Source organism: Lissotriton helveticus, chromosome 10, assembly GCF_964261635.1.
Source record: "Lissotriton helveticus chromosome 10, aLisHel1.1, whole genome shotgun sequence".
NCBI classification, from domain to species: Eukaryota; Metazoa; Chordata; class Amphibia; order Caudata; family Salamandridae; genus Lissotriton; species Lissotriton helveticus.
The window spans coordinates 949,965,547-949,988,187 of NC_136071.1; positions in this window are offsets into that span (position 1 = coordinate 949,965,547).

Genomic DNA, 22,641 nt, shown 5'->3' on the forward strand with positions numbered 1-22,641 from the left:
AGAGAGTGTGCAAAAAGGTGTGTCTTGTTACCATGATTCCTAAGAGGTCTGGGAGTCTTGTGTTCTGGGTGTCTAATCATTTGCTTCTTCATGAGTGTGTAGGAGAGTGAGTGAGGCACTATAGTTGTCGGTCCTGGTTTCGTGGGTACGAAGGTGGTGGGAAGGCTTAGCCCCTATACACTGAGGTCCCATATTCCTGCGCATAGTTCTGTGTATGTGCAGAATCCCTGCAACATGGTGCCACCAACATTTGGTCTGGTAGTTATTTGCGAGAGACCGAAAGGTAAGACCTTGCAGGGGTATGAGCCCAAAGGGGTGGCAAAGGCTGTTTTATCTCATGCTGCAGTAGTTAGGCATATCTGCCAGTACCCTTTCGTCAGGTCTAGCATTGTCAAATATCGGGCAGTTTCTAGTCTTTCTATCATTTCGTCTTCCCGCAGAATAGGATAGAAATCAAAGCGGGAGAGTGCATTCAGGTTCCTGTAGTCTACACAGAATCTCACTGTACCATCTGGTTTGGGTACCAGTACTATTGGGCAGCACCATGGACTGTGAGAGGGCTCAGTGATATCACTGTGTAGCATCTCCCCTAACTCTTTTTCTACCACCCTGCTCCTGGCTTCCGGTATCCTATATGGTCTCTGCCTGACTGGTCTAGCCTTGTCTGTCTTGATATCATGTTGTACAAGGGGAGGTTCTCCCTGATTTTAGGTGATAAAACATCCAGGAAGTCGTTTACGACCAACAGGAGGAACTATGTTTTTTCTGATAGCAACTGGGAACCCATGGGGACCTTGTCGGGGTCAAGAATGGCATCGTCCTGAGGAAAAGGAATGGTTAAGTGATGGGAGTCGATACCAGTAGATTGGTGGAGGGATCGTCTGGAGCATCTGGAGCGTCTACCCATTTCTTTAGGAGGTTGATGTGATATATTTGGCCCACCCTCCCTGTGTGTGGGACGGCAACCCTATAGGCATAATCTTGGCCAGTACTACATAGGGGTCTTGCCATTTGGCTAGGAGTTTGTTGTTGAGGAGGGAAGAAGGAGAAAAAGAAGGAATTTATCCCTACCAAAAATTGTCTCAGGGTTGTGTGATTGTCATATCCCCTTTTTTGTTTCTGCTGTGCTGTGTCTAGGGTCTCTCGAAACTCCTCCCACAGGATAGACAGTCTGTCTTTGAGAAGGGCTGTATAGTCCAGGAGGGTCCTCCCTTCGTCTCCATCTTCCTACTACCCTTTCTGTTGCAATGTTTAATAGGGCTCTGAATACCAGCTCGAAAGGACTACAACCAGTGGAGGAATGGGTATGTGTTCGGATTGTGAACAGGGTTAGCGGTAGCTGCCTGTACCAGTCTCTCCCTGTGTGTGACACCGTTTTTAAATGTAATAAATTCTTTTGATATTGTCATATCAGTTTGTTTATTGTTTTTAAGTGTTCCAGTTACCTGATTACTGGCATTGTCTGTATGTTGCAGAACCACTGTTATACTGTAAAACTACTGGTCCAACACATGATCCATACATTACATAAGTTGAATAGGGACTTATTTTATTTCTTCAGTTTGATTACCCTGTCCCTCTTAATAGAATTAGGGTTTCTCCCTCTTTTTCTTGATATTAAAGCAATCTTTGACAGCTAGAGTCTTGGGTACTGGCAGGGGTTGGCTGCCTCATTTGTATGGGGTACACCATGCACTAAATAATCTCCCAAGACAATCTCTGGGTGGGTGGACCCCATGCGAAATGCTCTTTGGCATTAAAATATTTGTGCTGGACCTTGATGGTCTAGACGTGTGGTGGCTGCTGCAACATTTGACGTAGATAACCATTCTACTTTGTTGCAGGAACTACATAATACCCATGAACCACTGGCTAAAGATCATTCACCCTCATCCACTAAAGCGGCAATGCTGATTCCTGTTATTGTCTGGCTTCCTAAAGTTGGTGATCTGGTCCGAGGAAAGCTGGAGAACACAAATGAGTTTGGTCCCTCTGATCATAGGCCTGTCCGAGTTCTTGGAATAAAGGGTACCCGTACAAGGAAAACTAATTTATTTCAATTGACAATGTCAAGCTATAGCATATGGCCGATACTGAATAGTGTTACTCCCAGTATTCCCAGCCAAGCTGTTTCACTTAATCCGATGGCTCCAGCTTCTTCGACTACTACCTGTGTTGGCAAGGGGGCATTGGAAACTTCTATTGACTTTATGCCTGTTGTCCCTTCATCTTCCTCCAGTGCAGACATCGAGTATGATTCGTTGAGGTCCTCTTCGCCATTCCTGACAGTACTATACATCCCCTATCTAATGCTGGACAGCCCCCAATGATGCGCTTGGAAGCTAGCAATTATTACATGGATCATACAAGTTTTTCATGCGATTCTTCATCTTCGTCCTTATCTGTGACAACTCAACCGACGTGAACCAGTCTTTTCATCACCTAGTTCAAAAAGACTTACCTACTCCCTCCCTGGACATACATATGGATAGTGCTCACACTTATCTTCCTTTTCATGTGGATTGGGTTTGTGACTGTGTTTTTCGTGCTCATCAATGGTCATTATTTGCTGAAAGGCTCTGCTGTAAAGTTGGTTGATGGAATTCTTGCTCTTCATACATCTTCCCATATAATGAAATGTTATCAAGCCCTTGTGAATATTTCGGCCTTCCCTGTTGCGGATGCCATCGTTTGGGATAAAGTTGCATTCAATATCCATGGTCCAACGGAGGTCCTGAACATTCCAGATGTGTTCCACGTTTCACTAGGAGATGTGGTGTCACAGGACATACACTAAGATGACTGGGATGTTCTGGCAGTTCATTAATTGTTTTCCGATTTAAAATATTATGCTGCTTTTGATCCTGAAGACTTATATTTGAATTTAGGCAATTATGCAGATTTATTTTGTTATCAACATTATGGTCATCATTACTTACACAAAACAAATATGTTAAGAACTATTTTCACTTTTACCCAGTGTGAACATTGTTCGACTCCTTTACTGGGGAGTTCTAATACTCTCTGGAGTAAGTTCACATACTTTCATATTACAATGAGTCCAATCCGGAGTCCTACTTCTATAAGTTAAAATTGGCATCTCAATCTAAATTCATGTTGACTCACACAAAATTGATTCATTTCAATTCCATTAGGACTGATTTGGCTTTACATGGTTACAAACACTAGAAAGATACCATTGATTTGAAATCCATGTTGACACTAAAGATTGGCAAGGTTAAGGTGTTGAAGCTCTGCATCATATATGTTTAATTCTGACTCAAATTGTGTTTTTAAATAACACAGTGCAGCAGACTACTTTAAAAAAAAACCTTTTTTAAGTTCTCATTTGCCTTGTTCACACTTTCCGTTAAGATTTACACCATGGTGTATCCAAAGTGCCCAATTGCTAGAGAAAGGAACAAGAAGAGGATTCACCCTTGTTGCCCTTGGATAGTGACGTCCCTCTCCTTTACTTCCAATACACACTCAATCTCCCCGAGCCTCTCTGCTCAGTGGAGAAGGTGCCAGCGGAGGTGGACAGAGACTTAATCATTGGAACCCAGGTTCTTACTTATTGCTCGCACCAACGTAAGAAATGCATCCAGAATGCATCCCTCTTTTTCCATTTATCTGAAATGTCCAGCTCAGCCACACTCTTAATGGAGTATAACCAGTCCCCACGACTTGGGGGAACAGAAGACACCCACCGCTTGCAGATCTCTCTACGCGCCAGGAGAATGGCATAAAAAACTACTTTGCATTGTTCTTATTAACTGTAATTTGTGGTTCCAAGCCACCAGAAATAACTAGAGAGGCGCTTACCTTAATTTGTAGGTTCAAAAGATTAGACAAAACCATACTCACAGCCTCCCAGAAAGGTTGGATCATTGAGCAATAAAAAAACAGGTACAGATTGTCCTCCTTCATGCTACCACATTTTGGGCAGGCCACATCCCCTCCATACCCAAATTTTGATAATCTTTAGGGGATCCAGTAAGCCATATGAATGGTCAAAAGATAGTTCCTCCTCGGGTATGAAGGTTTGACTATTTTATACATTATAGACATAGATACTTGCCATTGATCTTCCAAACTGGGCTCCAGCAAGCATCTTCCCCAGAGATCCTCCGGCAAGGTGAAAACCCCATCTTCCATCTCCATCAATAGCCAATACCATAGTGCGATTTCCTTTTTTTGGGTAGGAACCCCAACAGCAGCTTCTCCTCAAGCTCATTAGATTCTCCTTTTTTATGGCGGTGTCCTGATACTTGCTCTGAATCTGGAGAAACTTAAATCTTGAGAAACTTTGCCCCATTGCCTGTGTACACCAATCCCAAGTAATCAGATGACATCCTGGAGTAGTTTTTCCACCTTAGTATTCCAGCCTCTTTTAGTGGAAGTTTCATCACATTTTTAGTCCATTCTGGGGAACCCGGCGCCTCCCAGATTGGGGCAAGCTGACTAAAATATAACAGATTTACAGTATTCCTAATGTTGTACCAAGTCTTGGCCATACCCCTTCAAATCTTCAACATAACTTTTTTGAAATATTTTGGATCTGCATACTTGTACTTAAAGCCACAATCTGCCCCCTTCTTTTTCTGCAACATTGCCTCAGACATATTGCCAATCTCAGAATTTGTGGGTCTGTCCAAGAGCATTCTACCATTCTTTTATAGAAAAGCCCATGAATATAAAAGCAGATTTGGTAACGCTAGCCCCCCTTTGCCAGCCTCCTTCTTAGCTTCTTCCAGGCTATCCGTGGTCCTTTAGATTCCCATATGAAGGTACTAATCTGGCTTTGTATTTTAAGAAACCTCACCTTTTTAAAGGGTAAAGGAATTGAGTCAAACAAAAAAATAAACTTAGGAAGAATTATCATTTTTAGGAGGTTACCTCTGCCAAACAGTGAAAACGGCAAATGCAAACAACCCTTCATCCAGCCACTCACTTCTTTTTTAACCTTTTCAAAGTTCTCTTTAGTGAGGTTTGCAATACTCTGAGTGATCTTAATTCCTATATAAGTCATTTCGTTCTTGCACTTCAGTCTCTATGTTCCAGGCCATAACCTCTGTTTTCTCCGTATTGATGTAATAACCTAATTTTTCAGAGTCTATTCTTAACATTAAGACACAACTCAAAGTTCTTTGTAAATTATCAGTAAAGATCAAAATATCATAGGCGTATAACCCTATTTTCCTGCTCCAGCCATTGTATTCAAAGGGTAGAATATCTGTATTACTCCTAATTTTCTAGCTAACAGCTCAATATACAAGTCAAACAAGAGTGGGGCTAGGGGACACCCTTACCTAGTGCCCCCTGTGATCTGAACAGCTGTTGTTAGTACCCCATTTACCAAGATTCTAGCTTCTGGTGTGAAATAGATTCCTCTCAAAATTTCCCAAAATTTTGACCCAAGTTAAGAGATTTAGCTACCACCTGTCGATAGTCCAAGTTCACACGATCAATAGCTTTGGCAGCATATAGCGCCATGACCGCCAAAGGAAACTCATTGGCAGAAGCCAAATCAATCAACCCTATGAGTGTATACATCAATTCTCTCAATGTCCTGCCTCTGATAAACCCCTTTGGATCCTCATGTATCAACTGTGGCATGACCCCGTCTAATCTTTCTGCCATTACTTTTGCAAAAAGCTATGGTCACAATTTATGGTTTAAGTAGTTTTTATTGAGTATGCATTAAAGTCGGTACAGTACTCCCACCTACAACCACCGGCCGATGGGAAACGTTAAGTCAAATTCAAACTTTTATTGATAGAAAAGGAGAAAGGACGAGAGCACTCCCTCAAAGAGCAATGAGAAAAAGAAGAAAACAGAAAGGGAAAGAAAGGAGTTCCACCCTTAGAGAATGACAGATTCGATAGGGATCTAGTATTGAGGTGCTGGAAAGGTGGCCTTTGGGTCCGGCAATGGGTCTGCAGGGAAGCATAGGATTCTGAGGTATCAAAGTCAGGTGAGCTCCACAAACTTGAAAAAGAGGTATGCCAGCGTGGATCCGCAGATCTTATCAAAGTTAGGCAGTGTGCTGTGGATCTGGCAGTGACTCTTTCCTTAACCACTATGTCCCACATTTTGTGTATCCAGTCTGAGTCAGAACCTCCACTGTACCCCATTTAGCAAGGAGAACCCGCTTAGCCTCCCTCAATGCTAAAGTAATCGCCCTGCCCGACAGGATCGAAGAGGGTACATGAGAGGATTGGGAAATCCCAGCAGAATATAGCTAGGGAACCTAGGGAGTTCAGTCTGGTATATTTGGTCGATTATAGGTAATATGGTGTCCCAGAATTCTTGGATCTTGGGGCACTGCCAACGAATATGGGAGAGGGTGCCCTCCGGTCCGCAGTTACGCCAACAGAGAACGCTACCTCGGGGTTTCCATTTTGTCACCCTCACTGGGGTATAGTACCAGTAGTGCGCAATTTGTAGGAATATCTCCTTCCCTGAAGTTCTGCTGGAGGATGTACAATGTCTGCCCACTACTTAGGTGAGAACTCTTGACCCAGCTCCACCTCCCACCGACGCTGTGCTTGGGTCTTTGTCTGGGTTCTAGCCCTGTTGAGAAACCCGTATATGTCCGACAGAAGGAGCTTGTTGGAGGTGCAGGTAATATAACAGATCTTGAATTTTTTTAGGAGTCGTCCCGCATACAGATGAATCTGTGACTGTGTGGCCCAGTGGCACAATGCCAAATATTGCCAGTATGCAGTTTTGGGGATGCCATAGTAGGCCACCAACCTGGGGAAGTCCAAGATCCCTCGCTCATCAAGGAGGTCTCGGGGAGGTTTACATTGTGCATCCTGCCATGGCAGGTAGGAGTCACCCCTCAGGGCGTGGAGGAAATCCGGGTTCCCGATGAAAGGGGTCAAAGGAGAGACCACAGAGGATAGCTGGCACCTCTCCTGTACCCTGTCCCATGCCCTCATTATGGCATGGAGAACAGGGGAAAGATATGCCCCCCATGGGTGGTGGTATCGAGGGAGCCAGGGAACTTTCCATATGTGCATCCCTGCCACTCCCCTGTCTATGAAGCACCAGTGTTTTTCAGATTCAAGTTGATACCACTCAACCATCCTGCGCAGTTGCACTGCCTCATAGTAGTGCCCGAGATGGGGGATTCCAAGACTTCCCTCGCCCTGTGACAGGATGGTGAGATGGTAGGACATCTACAGCCTTTGCCCCCAAATGAAGCTGTTGATCAATCGCTGCATTTGAGACAAAGCTCCAGTCTCTCTCCAGCACAAACAAAAACCACCAGAGTTATCTTGACATTTTTATTGTTGCCTGAAAACTGATGAACATAACATAACGTGGGTTTGTAAAGCGCACGTTCACCCTTATGTATTGCAGATGTTTATTGTTACCCAACTCAATGGTACTCATTTTATCGACCTTAGATGGATAAAAGGCTGAGTGGACCTGCCGGGATTAGAACCTGTGACCATGCAGTCGAACACAGGCCCCTGGAGGGGATGCATTAGTCCACTGAACCACCAGACCCGGTCTGAACACCAATGGAACCCATAAGGTATTTCTAACTACAGCACATCTCCTTCCCCAGCTCAGCACAGGTGTGACTGCATCGGTTGCATTACCCTAAAACTGGCGCTAGTTGGCAAGCGATACATTTGGTCAAATAGAGGGACACTTGATGGTGGAATGAACCTTTTACATGACAACGAGCATCTTGCAATTCACACTTAATTTAACTGGGGACCACTTAAAGAGTATTAGAACATAGAGATTTAATTTCTGTTTTCTGACTAAGGAAGAAGTGGGCTGTCTGATTTTGAACTTGCTGGAGCTTAATCGTCTTGTTAGATCAAGTTCGATCCTGCATGCAGTTCTGCATGCAGGAGAGGCCTTCATTGGGGCAAGTGGGATTTATAGAGATAGGAAAAAATGGGGACGGTACTGCAGATGAAGGCAGTTTAAGATACATTCTTCATGACATTATTGATCTGAGTAATTAGGAACAAGTTGTTTTCCAGGATGATACACAACATGTACATCACATTTAGGATGAATAGTTAAATGGAGATGTTGTCAGCACTTCCACCTCAAGACCCTCAATTTAGTGTTATTCAAACAGAGCCAGTCAAGAGATAGGGACAATGAGAAATTGGGTTGTTGGTTCAGGAGGGTGCTAATCCCACTTAAGCAACAGCTACAATCCCTCCCAGGGTGAACCACTAAAGTCACTAAATCCACTTGTCCTTAATCCACTTGTAGCTTGGCAAAAAGAAGTCAGGCTTAACTTAGAGAAAATGTGTAAAGTATTTATGCAGTGCGTAAACAGTAAGAACATTAAAGCACAACACAAAAAAAAATCACAATTATTTAGAACAATAAAGATTAAAAAAAAATTATTTGACACCAAAAGAACAGAAATCCAATTAATAGAACTGGTATTATGAATTTTTAAAGTTTAAGATAAAAACTAGCAAGTAAAAGATCAAACTGTCAACTGCAGACATCTAGTCGTGCCAGACCAGGTCAAAGTCGAAAAATATGGCTAACGGCGAAGAAGCAAGTCTGATATAAAGGACCCAATTAAAAATTAGCCTCCGCAATCATAGTGGAGGCTCCACAGTCATGGCGGAGGCTCTGCACTCATGGTGTAATCTCTGCATTGCGGTTTCTCATTGAAAAGATTATGCTCGAGTGGAGAGACTTTGCCACAACTGCGTAGCTTCTGCCAAGACTGTGAATCGGGCCCAAAGAGTGGATTGGGCCCAGGTGACACTTACCTTCAGACTTAGAAGAAATTTGAAGAAACATGTTCAGCAGAACAAGGCTGCAGGCTGCAGGCTGCAGGCAGTGTCCAAGAAGGAGGTGTCATTTCTGGGGAGCCAATGGATGTAGTCACAGTTGAGATTTCAACATTCAGACCTTATTACGGTTTTGGTGGTGTGGGAGCGGGGCGCCACACCACCACCCCTTTCCCACAAGGCCAAAATCGACTACTGACTGCCCGCCAGATTAGGAGTTTTCTTCTGGTATTATTTATTATTTAAGTAGCTTATACAGCGCGCAGCTACCCCCGAAGTGGTGTCCCGGCGCTAAAAACAGGAACTCACGACTAAAAAGGGGAAGCTGGAAGAATGTAGGACTAGAATCATGTTCTAGAGAAGAGCCACGTTTTTAATTTACTGCGGAAAAGGGATTCTGAAGGGCAAAACCTGAGGTCAAGTGGGAGGCAGTTCCATAGTTTAGCAGTCGTCACGCTGAACCCTCTGCCGCCCATTCTAGATCGTCGAAAGCGAGGTACAGTCAGGAGACGTAGTTTATTGGATCTCAGAGTTCTCACTGATTGAGATATTACCACTCGCTTTTTCAGATATCCTGGCCCTAGACCGTTGATGGCACGAAAGGCGAGGGTGAGACTCTTGAATTGAACGCGGCTTGCAATGGGGAGCCAGTGTAGCTCTTTGCAATAAAAAGCAACCGACTGACAGTAAGGGATATTTCCAATCAGTCTAGCTGCCGCATTCTGCACGATCTGGAGACGATCAATCAAGTATTGAGGGGCACCAGCGTATAAGCTGTTGGCGTAATCTAAATGGGATGTGATGAGGGCCTGAGTGATAGTTCTACGGACGTCTAAAGGGAGGTAAGGAAAAATCTTTTTAATCATGCGAAGTTTCGCGAAGCAGGCTGAGGTGACCTTGTTAATTTGCGTTTAACCGGAGAATGAGTCATCGAACTGAAAGCCAAGGTCACTTGCTGATTGGACCGGGGAGGGCGGGGGTTAAGCGCTGTGGGCCACCACAGGCTGGGGGATATTGGAACTTTCTGGTTAAAAAATAAGACCTCTGTCTTATCAGTATTAAGCCTAAGGCGCCCCTATCCACACACTCACGGACGGTCTCAGCTACTTCCAAGAGAGCAGTTTCGGTGCTGAAGCCCGCTCTAAAGCCAGATTGAGAGTCGTGTAGAAAAGAGTTGTTTTCAAGATATTCTGTCAGTTGCAGCTGAACGGCCTTTTCCAGAATTTTTGCGGGTTTGGGAAGGAGGGAGATGGGGCGAAAGTTGTTAAATTTTGTAGGGTCGGCATCAGGCTTTTTCAAAATGGGGACTAGGAGAGCTTCCTTCCAAATAGATGGAAATATGCCATGATGGAGGGAGGCATTCCAAATAGAAAGAAAGGGGCAAGCCAGTATAGGGGCTAGGTCACCCAGGACCTTGGCAGGAATAAGGTCAGAAGGCGAACCTGATCTGCACTGGGTGAATAACCTGAGTGCGGTCTCGTGAGAAAACTCGTTAAAAGACTGTAGGGAAGCCGATTCCGGGGCCAGGTCAGGAGGAACCGGGAAGTGTTCCTCAGCAGGGAAAGAGGTACTAATTTTATCGATTTTCTCAAGAAAATAATCAGACAGACCATCACATAGAGCCTGGCTAAAGGGGTTCTGCGAAGCCCTGGCGGGAGGGTTTACAAACTCTTTAACAATATTAAAAATGGTTTTGGAGGAGTTCTTAGCTTTAGAGATTTGAAGTGAGAAATAATCTCTCATGGTGACTTTTTTTAGTTTAAGAAATTTTCTCAAGGCAGTTTTGTAAGTAGCTTTGGATTCGGGGTAATAATTCTGCCGCCACTTGCGTTCTAGTAATTTGCAGCGGCTTTTTTCCTCTCGAAGGGTCAGTGAGAACCACGGGGCAGAAGGGCGTGTTCGAGCGGAGGTGATAGGTTTAAGGGGGGCGATGGAGTCAATAGCAAGAAGTAGTGCGGAATTAAGTTTGGACACATTATCGTCAATGTCACTAGACAAAGGGTCCGGCTGATAATGAAATAAAGGATCTAAGGTCGAACAGGTAACTTTATGCCACTTTCTTCCCAGCTCTTTACCACGGACAGTGGGTGTGGGTCTTGAGTATATCTCTAGGTCAAAAGGGACAAGATGGTGATCTGACCAAGTAAGAGGAAGAGAGGAATGGACTGTAATATTAGAGAAATTGGCAAAAATAAGGTCAAGTGTATGCCCAGCTGTATGTGTTGGACCCTTGACTAATTGAGACAGGTTCAAGCTCTGCATCGTTTCCAACAACGAGTTGGCTTTTGAGCAAAGAGAATTATCCACGTGGAGGTTGAAGTCTCCGAGCACCATAAAATGTTGGTGCTTGAGGGAGAGATCAGCCATCAGGTGGATTAATGCCGTTAAAGAGAGAGTCGAGGCGGTAGGAGGGTTGTAGACTAGAATACCCGCCATGACGACTGCCGCAGTGTCTGCAATAGTGAAATACATAGCTTCGATCATCCCGATATTCGTCAGTTTGGTAATAGACAAATTGAGATGGGATTTTAGGATAATGGCAAGGCCGCCTCCTGTTTTGCCCCCTTCACGGTTGATACCCTTAAAGAGATAACCCGGCGGGGTAGCTAGGTGGATATCAGGGTCAGAGGTGTCTTTGAGCCATGACTCAGTGAGGAACAAAATATCCCAGGCGTCCGATACAATTGACGCCCAGATCTCGTTGGAATGACGGGGAGGGAACGACAGTTAATCAAACATGCTTTCAGCGTCAGAGGATGATTCAGGCGCTTGGGCAGGCTGAGGCAGGGAGAGGGGCGTAGGCTCCATGGCGGGAGGATGAAATTGCAATGTGGACAATAGAAGGGGGCGTCTTCCAGATGGCAGGGACAGCAGCGCGGAGAGGACGGGCAGGTAGTAGGCTTTAAATGCAGAAGCTGGGATCTGGTCCAGTTAATACGACCAGAAGCAGACTGTTCGCCAGGGCGACTGGCCCTAGGCACGGGCCAGGCGCAGACGGGCTTGCCTTCGGCTCGCAAACGGCGCTCCCGCTGCGCTCGTCCGCTGCGCTTGCGTGGAAAGCACATTAGTAGAGAGGGAGGGGGCGTGGCCTCGCGGGTGGGCGTGTCCCCGCGTGACAGCAGCGATGGCGGCCGTGGATATTACCCTGCAACACAGCGCTAAAATCCGCTGTTTGTAGGGTATAGCAGAGTGGCAGTATGGCGAAAGTGCCCCAAAGGAGCTCAGGGTAGGTGCACAGAAGTTAAAATCACGTTAAACACATAACACAAATTTAAAAGAATTCGAGCAGCACACCTCCGGCTTTCCGCCTCAGAGGTCAGAATTTCCTGATGTCGCGCTAGTAATCAGCGGTTAAATGGACTCGGGAGGGGGCGTGGCCTTGCGGGTGGGCGTGTCCCCGCGTGACAGCAGTGATGGCGGCCGTGGATATTACCCTGCAACACAGCACTAAAATCCGCTGTTTGTAGGGTATAGCAGAGTGGCAGTATGGCGAAAGTGCCCCAAAGGAGCTCAGGGTAGGTGCACAGAAGTTAAAATCACATTAAACACAGAGCACAAATTTAAAAGAATTCGAGCAGCACACCTCCGGCTTTCCGCCTCAGAGGTCAGAATTTCCTGATGTCGCGCTAGTAATCAGCGTTTAAATGGACTCGGGAGGGGGCATGGCCTCGCGGGTGGGCGTGTCCCCGCGTGACAGCAGCGATGGCGGCCGTGGATATTACCCTGCAACACAGCGCTAAAATCCGCTGTTTGTAGGGTGTAGCAGTATGGTGGGCAGTTATTTAGTGGTTCTGCTGCGGTACCTATCAAAGGTACATATCTGAGCCTTACAAATGCAGTGCCGAGGGACTGCCAAGCCCCCCTTTGTTTCCTCACCACCACACTTTTCATGGTGGGCTCAACATCATAAAAAGGGTGGAGGTGAGGATGTTAGGAAACTCATAATGTGCTTGTCAGTGCTGCAGCAGCACTACCAGCACACTGCTGCAGCACCTCCGTGGGATCACACTCCCCGGCGGTTGCAACAGATCTTTGGCAGACCACCAAACTCGCATTAGAGTGGTCAGACTGCCAGTGCGGCAGTGCCTGCACCACCACTGTGGCTAAAACGGTCCATCAGACCGCAATAGTCATAATCAGACCCTTAGTCTTTTTTTTTAATTCAGAAATCTTCAGCAGGGCAAAGCTAGCGGCTGAGTTCCATGATATCCCCTCATATTATACTTCTCACAGGTGGCCAGAATATTGGAGAACCACTCTGCTTTTACTGCTCAATAGTCTCTCACCACAGTAAGGGACAGAGATATTACTGTTGGCAAGATTTTGTGGCAAAGGACCACTGAACAGGTTTGGCTGCTGGCATGAACCTAATGCTGTGTAGCCAGGCTAACCAGTGATGCATCTTTGGCAGATACACAAGCACTTTGGCCCTAGTCTCCTTTTGGTTATCAGAGCAATTTTCAGCCACAAATGTACTAAGTTTCAAGTTTTGGATTTTGGCTATCTGAGCACATTTAATACCACCACCAAGGGTCCTGGACTTAAGGGGCAGCATTTTGGGTTGGATCCTTTTTGGTCCCTGAGAATCAGATCAGGAGGCTAGCCTACTAGCCCTTGATGTCACTCTGGTAGTCATGTGTTCCAGAAATGCAACAGGACTCAAGAAGCAGGGCAGGAATCTGAGTGCTAAAGGAAGGCTCTAGCCAGCAAAGCAGTTTTTCCAGGTACTGCAAAGCGGCCTTCTGAAGTATGGAGCAGGCCACAGCATCAGGCACTCCTCCGAGAGTGCTTTTGCAGGTCCAGAAAGTGAACTACAGAGTGGGTCCGAGGGTCTATTTTTTATACCTGGTGCCTTCTTGAAGTTTCAAGATAATTCCCTTTAAAGTTCTTGAAGTTTCCTGCTTCCCCTACCCTGGCTATCTTCATGAACGATGCAGTGGTGACAAATTCTATGTGTGAAATCAGGGCACAACCTAATCAGTTGCAAGTGGGACTGTGCTAATCTCCATTCCCCCATCCAGCTAGTGATGGTGAGCCAGGCACACCTAATCCTGCTATTGTGTGATTGCCTGGGAGAAATAATCAAAATCCAACTGCCAAATGCTCTCAGACATATGACCGAGCAACAGGCTGCAGGTACCAAATAGTAACCCTGGGTGGAGTTCGCAGAGATGCAATGCGCAAAGAGCAAAACAAACTCTGCTCCACAAGCGGCGGAGTATGATAGGAAAATGCAGTTCGCGATGATTGCACAGTGCCGATGCTTGTCCGCACTGTGCAATCATTTGGAACGGCACCATGCACAGTGCATGTGGTCCCTGCTTTCCTTTCTGCTGCTCAAGTAGATTTTTACTCGAGCAGCAGCTTTCTGAACGTGAACGGGCAGTTTCTCAACGCTAGCTGACGCGAGCATACATGACAACTTGCAATGAGAAACCTGCGAGTTGCATGTTGAGAAATCTCATTGCAAGCTGCATGTTGAGAAATCTTGCTGGGATGTTGATTTTCCACACTCGCTCTCGCCAACTTGACATTGACAATTGGGAAAAAACGCAAAGCTGAGTTTTTAGGAAATCTGCAATATTCGTGTAACGCGGAGTGCAGAAAACTCTGCAAACTCCGAAAGGGGAGCGGAGTCCACTGCCCAGGATTACCAAATAGGTAGGGCAGAAAAATGGCCACTTTCAAAAAGTGAGTAAGTGTGGGGGGTGGAGGTGCACTCCTAATGCTCTGGTTATACCAATATTTTATATGGGGGGCAGCGACACGCAAGGTTAGTCATTCCTCGCAATGTGAAGTTTGTCACACAGAGTACGGGCGCATTGATGTCTATATAACACGATTATCAGGTTAGTTTCTTTAGACTAACGGCGCTAGTGGGACCTATCGTTCGAGTTAATGTGGTACAGAGGAACTTATCTGTATTCTGTTTTCATTACAGAATACACAGATTTGATGTTACAAACTCGAGGTAAGCCATTGTGGCTATGGGATCTAACAGCGAATACTGTGAGTTGTGGTAGCTCTAGAAGTTAATTTAAGCTTCGGTATTATTTTTCAGATTCCACTAGAATTGTTTGGTTTCGGAAGGTAAGGGATGCTGCATTTCACCATGAGGCATTAGCCCTTAAGAAATTGATTACTGGTTTATAATTGAGGTTGTTTTTGTTGATTCTAGCTGGTGTATTTGGTGTACAACAAGTCTTTGGACTATTTAATTCCGTGGCAGGTATGAATATATACATTTACACACTACACACAGAAATAGATATTAGGTTACCTCTGACAACAACAACATGAACCTCGTCATGGTTAGTTTTATATTTATATTGTGAGTTCATGAACCACTGATGGAATTCTGTTATATTTTTATGTATGCTTAAGTATGTAACATATGTTTCATTCACAGATTTTCCCCTGATGAAGGAACTGCTTCAAGTACCGAAATGCATTGGGCATCGGCAAAGAATTATTGAATAATGTAAATAGATGTGATTGTAATCAATTTTGTATATTTGTTTCAAGATGTTATATATGTAAAAATCATTGTGATGGAACAATGTAAAAATGTTTATTTTGGTATGATAATTTAGTACATTTAAAGTAAAAAGCAGATTGCAAATAAATAAATAAATATCAGAATACACTGGTTGTAATTAAGGTATAAAGAGTGGTGTTTTTTGCACACCAGGTGAACAATGCGTAACACATTCAAGATTCTATGCTTGTACTTTTATTTATAACTTTCAAAAAGTGGCATTTTCAACATTGTAACTTAAATCTGACTTTACCATTAAAGAGGGTTTTAAAATACAATTTCTCAGACACCAAACATTGTCATGTATTCCTATAGGTTCTGAATCGATCCCCCTATTCCTGACCCTATTCTAGTTAAACAAACCAACAAGTTAACTAGCAGTCAGCCCATGAGGCAGAAAACCCCCATGATGCAGATACCGTTTTCTGACGCAGTCACACTACGGCACAGGAACGTGTTATCTGATTAGGTCATAACGCTTGCGATCTAATTAGACAAGCAATATTCCTCCAGCCCCTGATAAGGCATACGGAGTTCTCATAACAAATCAAACCTATGACAACCTGGGCAAAACCCTGCGGCCATTGTTTTGATTTCACCGAGAACTTCAGTAAAAGAATGTGCTAACGAGCAAGTCGTATGACATCCTTATTGACGTATCTATGTCCATCCTTACGTCAATCTCGGCACCTTAAAGGTATAAATATTACCGATCTTGCCCTATGCAAACACACGCGTGGTGACGAGACGGAGCAGCCATACTTGCCGAAGCCAAGAGCAGAGCAGACCCCGCTGGCAGCAGCCCCGCCTTCCTGACGCGCTGAGAGACGCGCTGCTTTCTCCTGCCGAGAATCCAGCACCGGCGTTTCTGGGTAGCCCTCGCAGGCAGCCTGGAATATCGAGACCAGAGAAAGAGATACCATTCCTCATTCATCCTAACTTCCAGGTACAGAACTGAATAACCCCTCACAGAGAATTCTTTAGTTATTCACTTGGCAAAAACAAACTTAACTTAAACTGTAACTTTCTATTCCCGCCCACGTATTAGGCTTAGGTCAGGTACACGGGGTAGGCGTATCTAGAAATACCAGTTGAGCACGTTTAGTCAAATGTATATGTGTATGTAATATATTTTATTCATTTTAAGACATCTTATGGCTTAGAAACCATATCAATGTTTTTACAGTATTATTTTATACTATTGCTTTTAATGTATGCACTTTACTTAGCTATAAGTATTGCAATAATATCGATCCATTTCTCTTGTATGAGAAAAGAGACTGATCAATAAATAACACCTTTTTATTGAACACGCCCGTCTCTTCCTTTTCTCTACATTCTGATGAGACTAAGAATGCACGTACTGACTGAGTAAAATAAATTGCCTTGTGTTCACACGACTCTCGAGATATACTCTTGATTAGGGGAGAGCAAAGTTGTCATGTTCTATGGTTGTCAGAAACTAAATCCCTTCTTGTCTAATCAGGGAAGTTAAGTCCTCCTTGAACATTCGAGAAAGTTTCTAGTGAACTCTGAGCTAAGCTGGCAAACCCAAAACTTTAAGTCTAGTATCGACAGTAGTAGACCTAGTTAACGTCTGGCCTAGGCCTTTAATGCTGTAGGTATTATTCCAATGCGCAGAGCCTATTGGGATGATAGGAACTACACTACATGGCGCCCAACGTGTTTGGAAAGGGCGATAAAACTAACGTAAGACATTTAGAGTAACTCAGTCGTGCTTTCTCACTCAGACCCCTTTTCCCAAATACTCCAAAGACGTCTGGAGTGGGTGAAAGGTTATATCCGCCAGACCTCGCAGGAGGGAACTCCTATGTATGGTTCTTGGTATAGTCAACGTTGAAGGATACACTGTTCCAAAATATTGTGCATCTAATCTTTGTTTCCATAAGAAACCTGATCTGCAAACAAAAGAAAAAACCTTCAGGACAGTAAAATGTCAGACAATGAAGAAGAAAGAGAGGCAGTTAGATTAGCAGCTGAACTCGCAGCGGCTGATGCTGCAGCACTAGATGCGGACGGGGATATAATACTCATCCCGGTCATCAAAAGGAGATCTATAACCCTGAAACTTATAGAAAATGGACTGACACCTAGAGGTGGCACAGTCATATTCGTAATTGAGGCACACGAATATCCGCAGACAGAGGTATACTATTCATGGATACATTTTCCAGCAGCAAATGTTGTAAAAAAGTACTTCCACTATTACAAAATAGAGGAACCTCCTAATGAGTACACTCCTTTCGAGGAGGTGGAAGTACCACTCAAATTTCAAGAGCATTTGCTCTTATTTGATGGCGCCCTAAAACATAATAATCACATCACCAGGCTCGGTCCTTTAGGTAGACCAGGAGCAAAGTGGCCGGTCCTAGCCGGATACACACCACATCCAGACATCAATGGGATGTCTGCAGCAGAGCTGTTAACACAGCTAAAACAATTAATAAAAATTCATAGACAATTAGTTCAGTATGTGATGCGGACATCAACAATTCAGCCAGCGATTAAACTTCCACAGCTGACCCCTCACCAGGGGAACACAAATAAAATTACACCACAGAACATCCAATCCTGCCTAGGTAAAGTACCGGCTAAACGGGAACAAATACCATTCTGGCTAGCGCAAAAAATCACCCAAATAGAGGCGGTGTTTCCTGACACCACCCCGCTAGAAAAGCACAGGATTCTGACTATCTGCCTTCCAATGGGAATCGCACCACACATTGAGGACTGTGACACTTGGGGTACAGTCTTTGCTTCCATCTACACAAAAACGCACGGTGTTCCATCCATTTCGGTAATACCAGATGTGCTAAAACAAATTCAAGATGAATATGGACCTGAACCCGCTTTAACTCTTGGTATGAAATTACTAAAAGACTTCAAGCAGGTCTCGGCTATATTATTAGCCAACATAAAGGGAGAAGCAGCAAACGTGGCGATCCGCCAGAGGTTAAAAGAGACAGATATAGCAGACCAACCAGCTGAAATTGCCAGAATCATAGAAAAATCCTATGAGGAACTAGGTAGAGATAGTTTAGGTGGAATACCAGTAAAACCACAACTGACTGAAAGTCCAGAAAAAATATTTTTTAATAATAATTCACCAAAAAAGAACTGGGATGGAAACAAACAATCCAATCCTAAAGAAAAGAAATTCCAGTCCAGAGGAAGGTCTCCTAGGCGAAGAGAAAAATCTCCGAACCAAAGACACAGGTCACCCCAGAGTGACCCCTCTGGGAAAAGATATAACCTTAGAAATAGGGATAATATAAAAAAGCCTGATAGATATCAAGACATTGATACATGTCCCTCTCAATCTTTTCAGACTTCCTCGCAGAAATCGGAAAGAAGAGGAAGATCAGAACAAAGAGAAGAGCACACCAAGTCCAAAGACAAGGAACCTGCTCAGCTAAAAAAGAAATTACAATTTCCAAAAAAGAAGGTAGCCAGTATCAAGGTAGTTAACAATGCCGAGAATACTGAGGACACAACTAAAAAACGGAGAGTGGGCTCAGACAATGCTAGACAGCGCAGCAGAAGTGAGCATAGCTCGCAAAGTCCTTATGAATCATCTGGAGACAGTGGACACGAATGAATATCTTCAAGTGGAAACTGCTGACACCAGAGTTAGCAAACCTCACAAAATATACGAAATAACATTGCGTATAGAGGGAGATAAGACTAGGAAAATAAGGGGACTATTTTGGGATAATCTCTCCAAGGGCTATGATATCCTTCTAGCTGAAAAAGACTGGCCACCAGAGTTTGTAAGGGAGTGCCCTCATGGCGAAGAAGTAATTATGCCTGCCTTCTCGAATCATATTCCGATTCATAAAAAATACACACTTGCCAGAAAATGGGCAGTGGCTTTAGCTCCTGCCTTATATAAAAATCATGTAGGATGGATGAGGACTCTCCTCCTCACAAAATCCAGTTAAAATCACAACCAACTGCACAAAGGCAGTACCCAATTAAGCAAGAAGCTAAAAAACAGGTAAATGAAATACTAGATCAGCTAGAATACCAGGGGGTGATTGAAACTTGCACCTCACAAATGAACAACCCTTTGTTTCCGGTCTCCAAACCAGACAATTCATATCGTCTAGTTTTGGATTACCGACACCTTAACACATGTTGCAAAACTTTTGCAGTGCAAAACTCACACAGTGCTGCACTAATGAATAACATAGTGCGCAAAAAATACAAAACAACATTAGACATCTCTAATGGATTCTTTTGTCAAAACATAGCACCAGAGAGCAGATATTTAACTGCATTCTCAATAAATGGCACTCAAAAACAATTCTGTCGGTTAGCCCAGGGGTACAAGAACAGCCCGGGGGTATTCTCAGCGAGAGTAACAGAATTACTACAACTATATGATGATGAAGCATTATCTTATGTCGATGACATATACTTAACAGATGATGACTTGGAGACTCACTTGAAGAGAGTGAACACCATAATACTTGGGTTCGCAGCAGAGGGTTACAAATTCAATTTTAAAAAATCCAGAATTGCCCATCTAACAGTCTTGTACGTAGGATATGAATTATCAAGTATAGCCTGGTTGACAATTTTCTAAGAACTAGAAGAGTTGAAAAATCTAGAATATGAAGAAACATATCCTCTGCCAATCGATATTCTGCCTTTACGACATTACGCCTGTGTAATTTATACAGACGGACATGCTCAACCTCCCGTTTGGGGAGAACAAGCATACAACCCCACATGTGGGATTACAAAAGAAGTGTGGCGCGGAGGTAAACTAAAACCTCTATTAACAAAAACACACTCAGTAGAAACTAATTCTGAACAACAAACAGAAATAATAGCATTGAAAATGGCGCTAGATAATGCGGATCGCGAATTCCCGACACTTATAGTGTCAGATTCATATTACTGCGTCAAATCATATAACAAGGATTTGCAGACATGGATTCAAAACGGTTACAAAGATGACACAGATGCACCAATAAAGCAGAAACTGCTCTGGGAACAAATAGCTCTTTTACAAAAAGAACTACCAAAGACTCACGTGACACACTCACTGAGTCATCAGCGTGATGGCGTTCACGTTGCAGGGAATTCATTGGCTGAAACAGCCACAGCGGCAGCCACTAAAACGGCTCCCGTAGATCGAAAAAAGCGTACATTAAAATACATTGACGGTGAAACAGTGCTGGCAGTGAAAACGTCATCAAAAGGCGACTGCTCAGCGTTACCGATCAACTATCCACTCAATTATACATACATAATCGATGCAAACTCCGTCCCTTTTGCTCGAATCCCTGGAGTGGGGGATAGAGTGATTCCAAACATGGACAGGAGAAACTTGTTAATCGCAGACGCACATATGGGCGAGGGTCTCAGACACCTCAAACTAAAAGATTCTCTGGAAGAATTACAATCGCGGTACTGGTGGCCAGGCATGAGCCTGCGTCACACCATGTTTGTAAAAAACTGCCCAAACTGCAACAGAGATCGCAGTGGGGAGAGAAACAGTTTAATACCTCGTCGGTTTACTCCAGGAAAAATCAGGAGTAAAAAGGAAGGGTTGCGATTAACTTATACAGGCTAGTTCCACTTATAATGTAGATCACCAGCACTCGGCTGACGTCCGGACTGTTATACAAAGATTTGCGAGTCTAAATGGCATATACGCTAAGAGCATGCTATGTTTGACCATTGTCTCCACTCTAGCCCTCAAGCATGGGGGGAAACATGGCCAAGTGAGCATAGCCCAGCGGGAATCTTCTCACTTCCTTCCTGAGGGTACGGGATGGTGTAAAGAAAAAACCAAGGCATAAAGCAATCTATAACGGAAAGGATATTAGGTTCGGGAGCTGGGTGGGTCAAACATTTAATAAGTGCCCAACGTAGTCTCAATAACTTGCCAAGAAATTCTCTGAAGGGATTCAGGCCGTACGAATTATTATTCGGAACTAGGATGATTATCTCTGACCTTGACAGTCAGACTTCAGTGGTGAAAGAAAAAAGCTTTGATATCAAAGACCGTTTGGCTATTTTGCAGGACTTAAACAAAACAAGAAAAGACCTGAGCAACATAAAGTTGAAACAACAGCCAACAACCACTGAAGAACCACCACCTGTCCCAGCAAGACCTGTCTGGATTCCAAAAGTCGGGGATCTAGTCAGGGAGAAGATCGCGGTAAAGAAGGAATTTGGGCCTTCTTACAGAAAAGCAGTTTATTTATTATTTATTTATTTATTTTATATTCTTATAAAGCGCCAGACTAGACTCCCGAAGGGGTATCTCTGCGCTATTGCTGTACCACGAGATTGTGCTAGTTACGAGAGCATGACTAATAAAGTTTTTATTTATCGGGATACAGGTACGTCTTTAAATTCTTCCGGAAACACAGATGACTGGAGATTGATCTGAGTTCTGGGGGCAAGGAATTCCAGAGTGTTGGGCCGGCATAGGCTAATGCACGGCCACCTTGTCTGGTTTTTCTTACTCTTGGTATCTGCAGGAGCTGCTGATGACTGGAGCGCAAAAAACGCCCCGGGATGTAGGGCTGAAAGATCTTAATCATGTACTTCGGGCCCTCCCCTATCATGCTCTTGTGAATCGTGCATAGAGTCTTAAATTGGACTCGCTTCCTCACTGGAAGCCAGTGGAGTCTCTTCAGCAGGGGACTGGAAGGAGTCCTAGCTGGAACATTCAGGACAATCCTTGCTGCTGTGTTTTGGATTACTTGCAATTTACTGAGCTGCTCCTCGTTAGCTCCGAGGAGCAGCCCATTGCAGTAATCCACCCTGCTGATGACCAGAGCCTGCACGAGCGTTTTTCTATGATGGTCTGGAATATAGGGGAAGACTCGTCTCAACATCCCGATAGCCCGGAAGCAGGTACCAGCAACCTGATTGACATGTCCCTTGAAAGTAAGTTGCTGATCAAAGAGCACTCCCAGGTTCCTAACAGAACTCTTGGGGGTGGGGACAGGGCCAAGCTCCACGGGCCACCAGTCAGATTACCAATATGTTGCCGCTTGTCCAAAACACATGACCTCCGTTTTCCCCACATTGCACTGCAGACAGTTAGTTGACATCCAGTCTGCAATGGCTCTCATACCATCTGCAAAAGATCTTTTTATGGCAGATGTGAGAGTTTTAAAAGGGAAAAGGAGTTGGGTGTCGTCAGCGTACGACACCGGGGTGAACCCGAAAGATCTAGCTAAGTTGGCTAGGGGTGCCACATACACATTGAAAAGTGTAGGGCTGAGGCATGAGCCTTGTGGCACACCCTTATTGAGCTTCCTT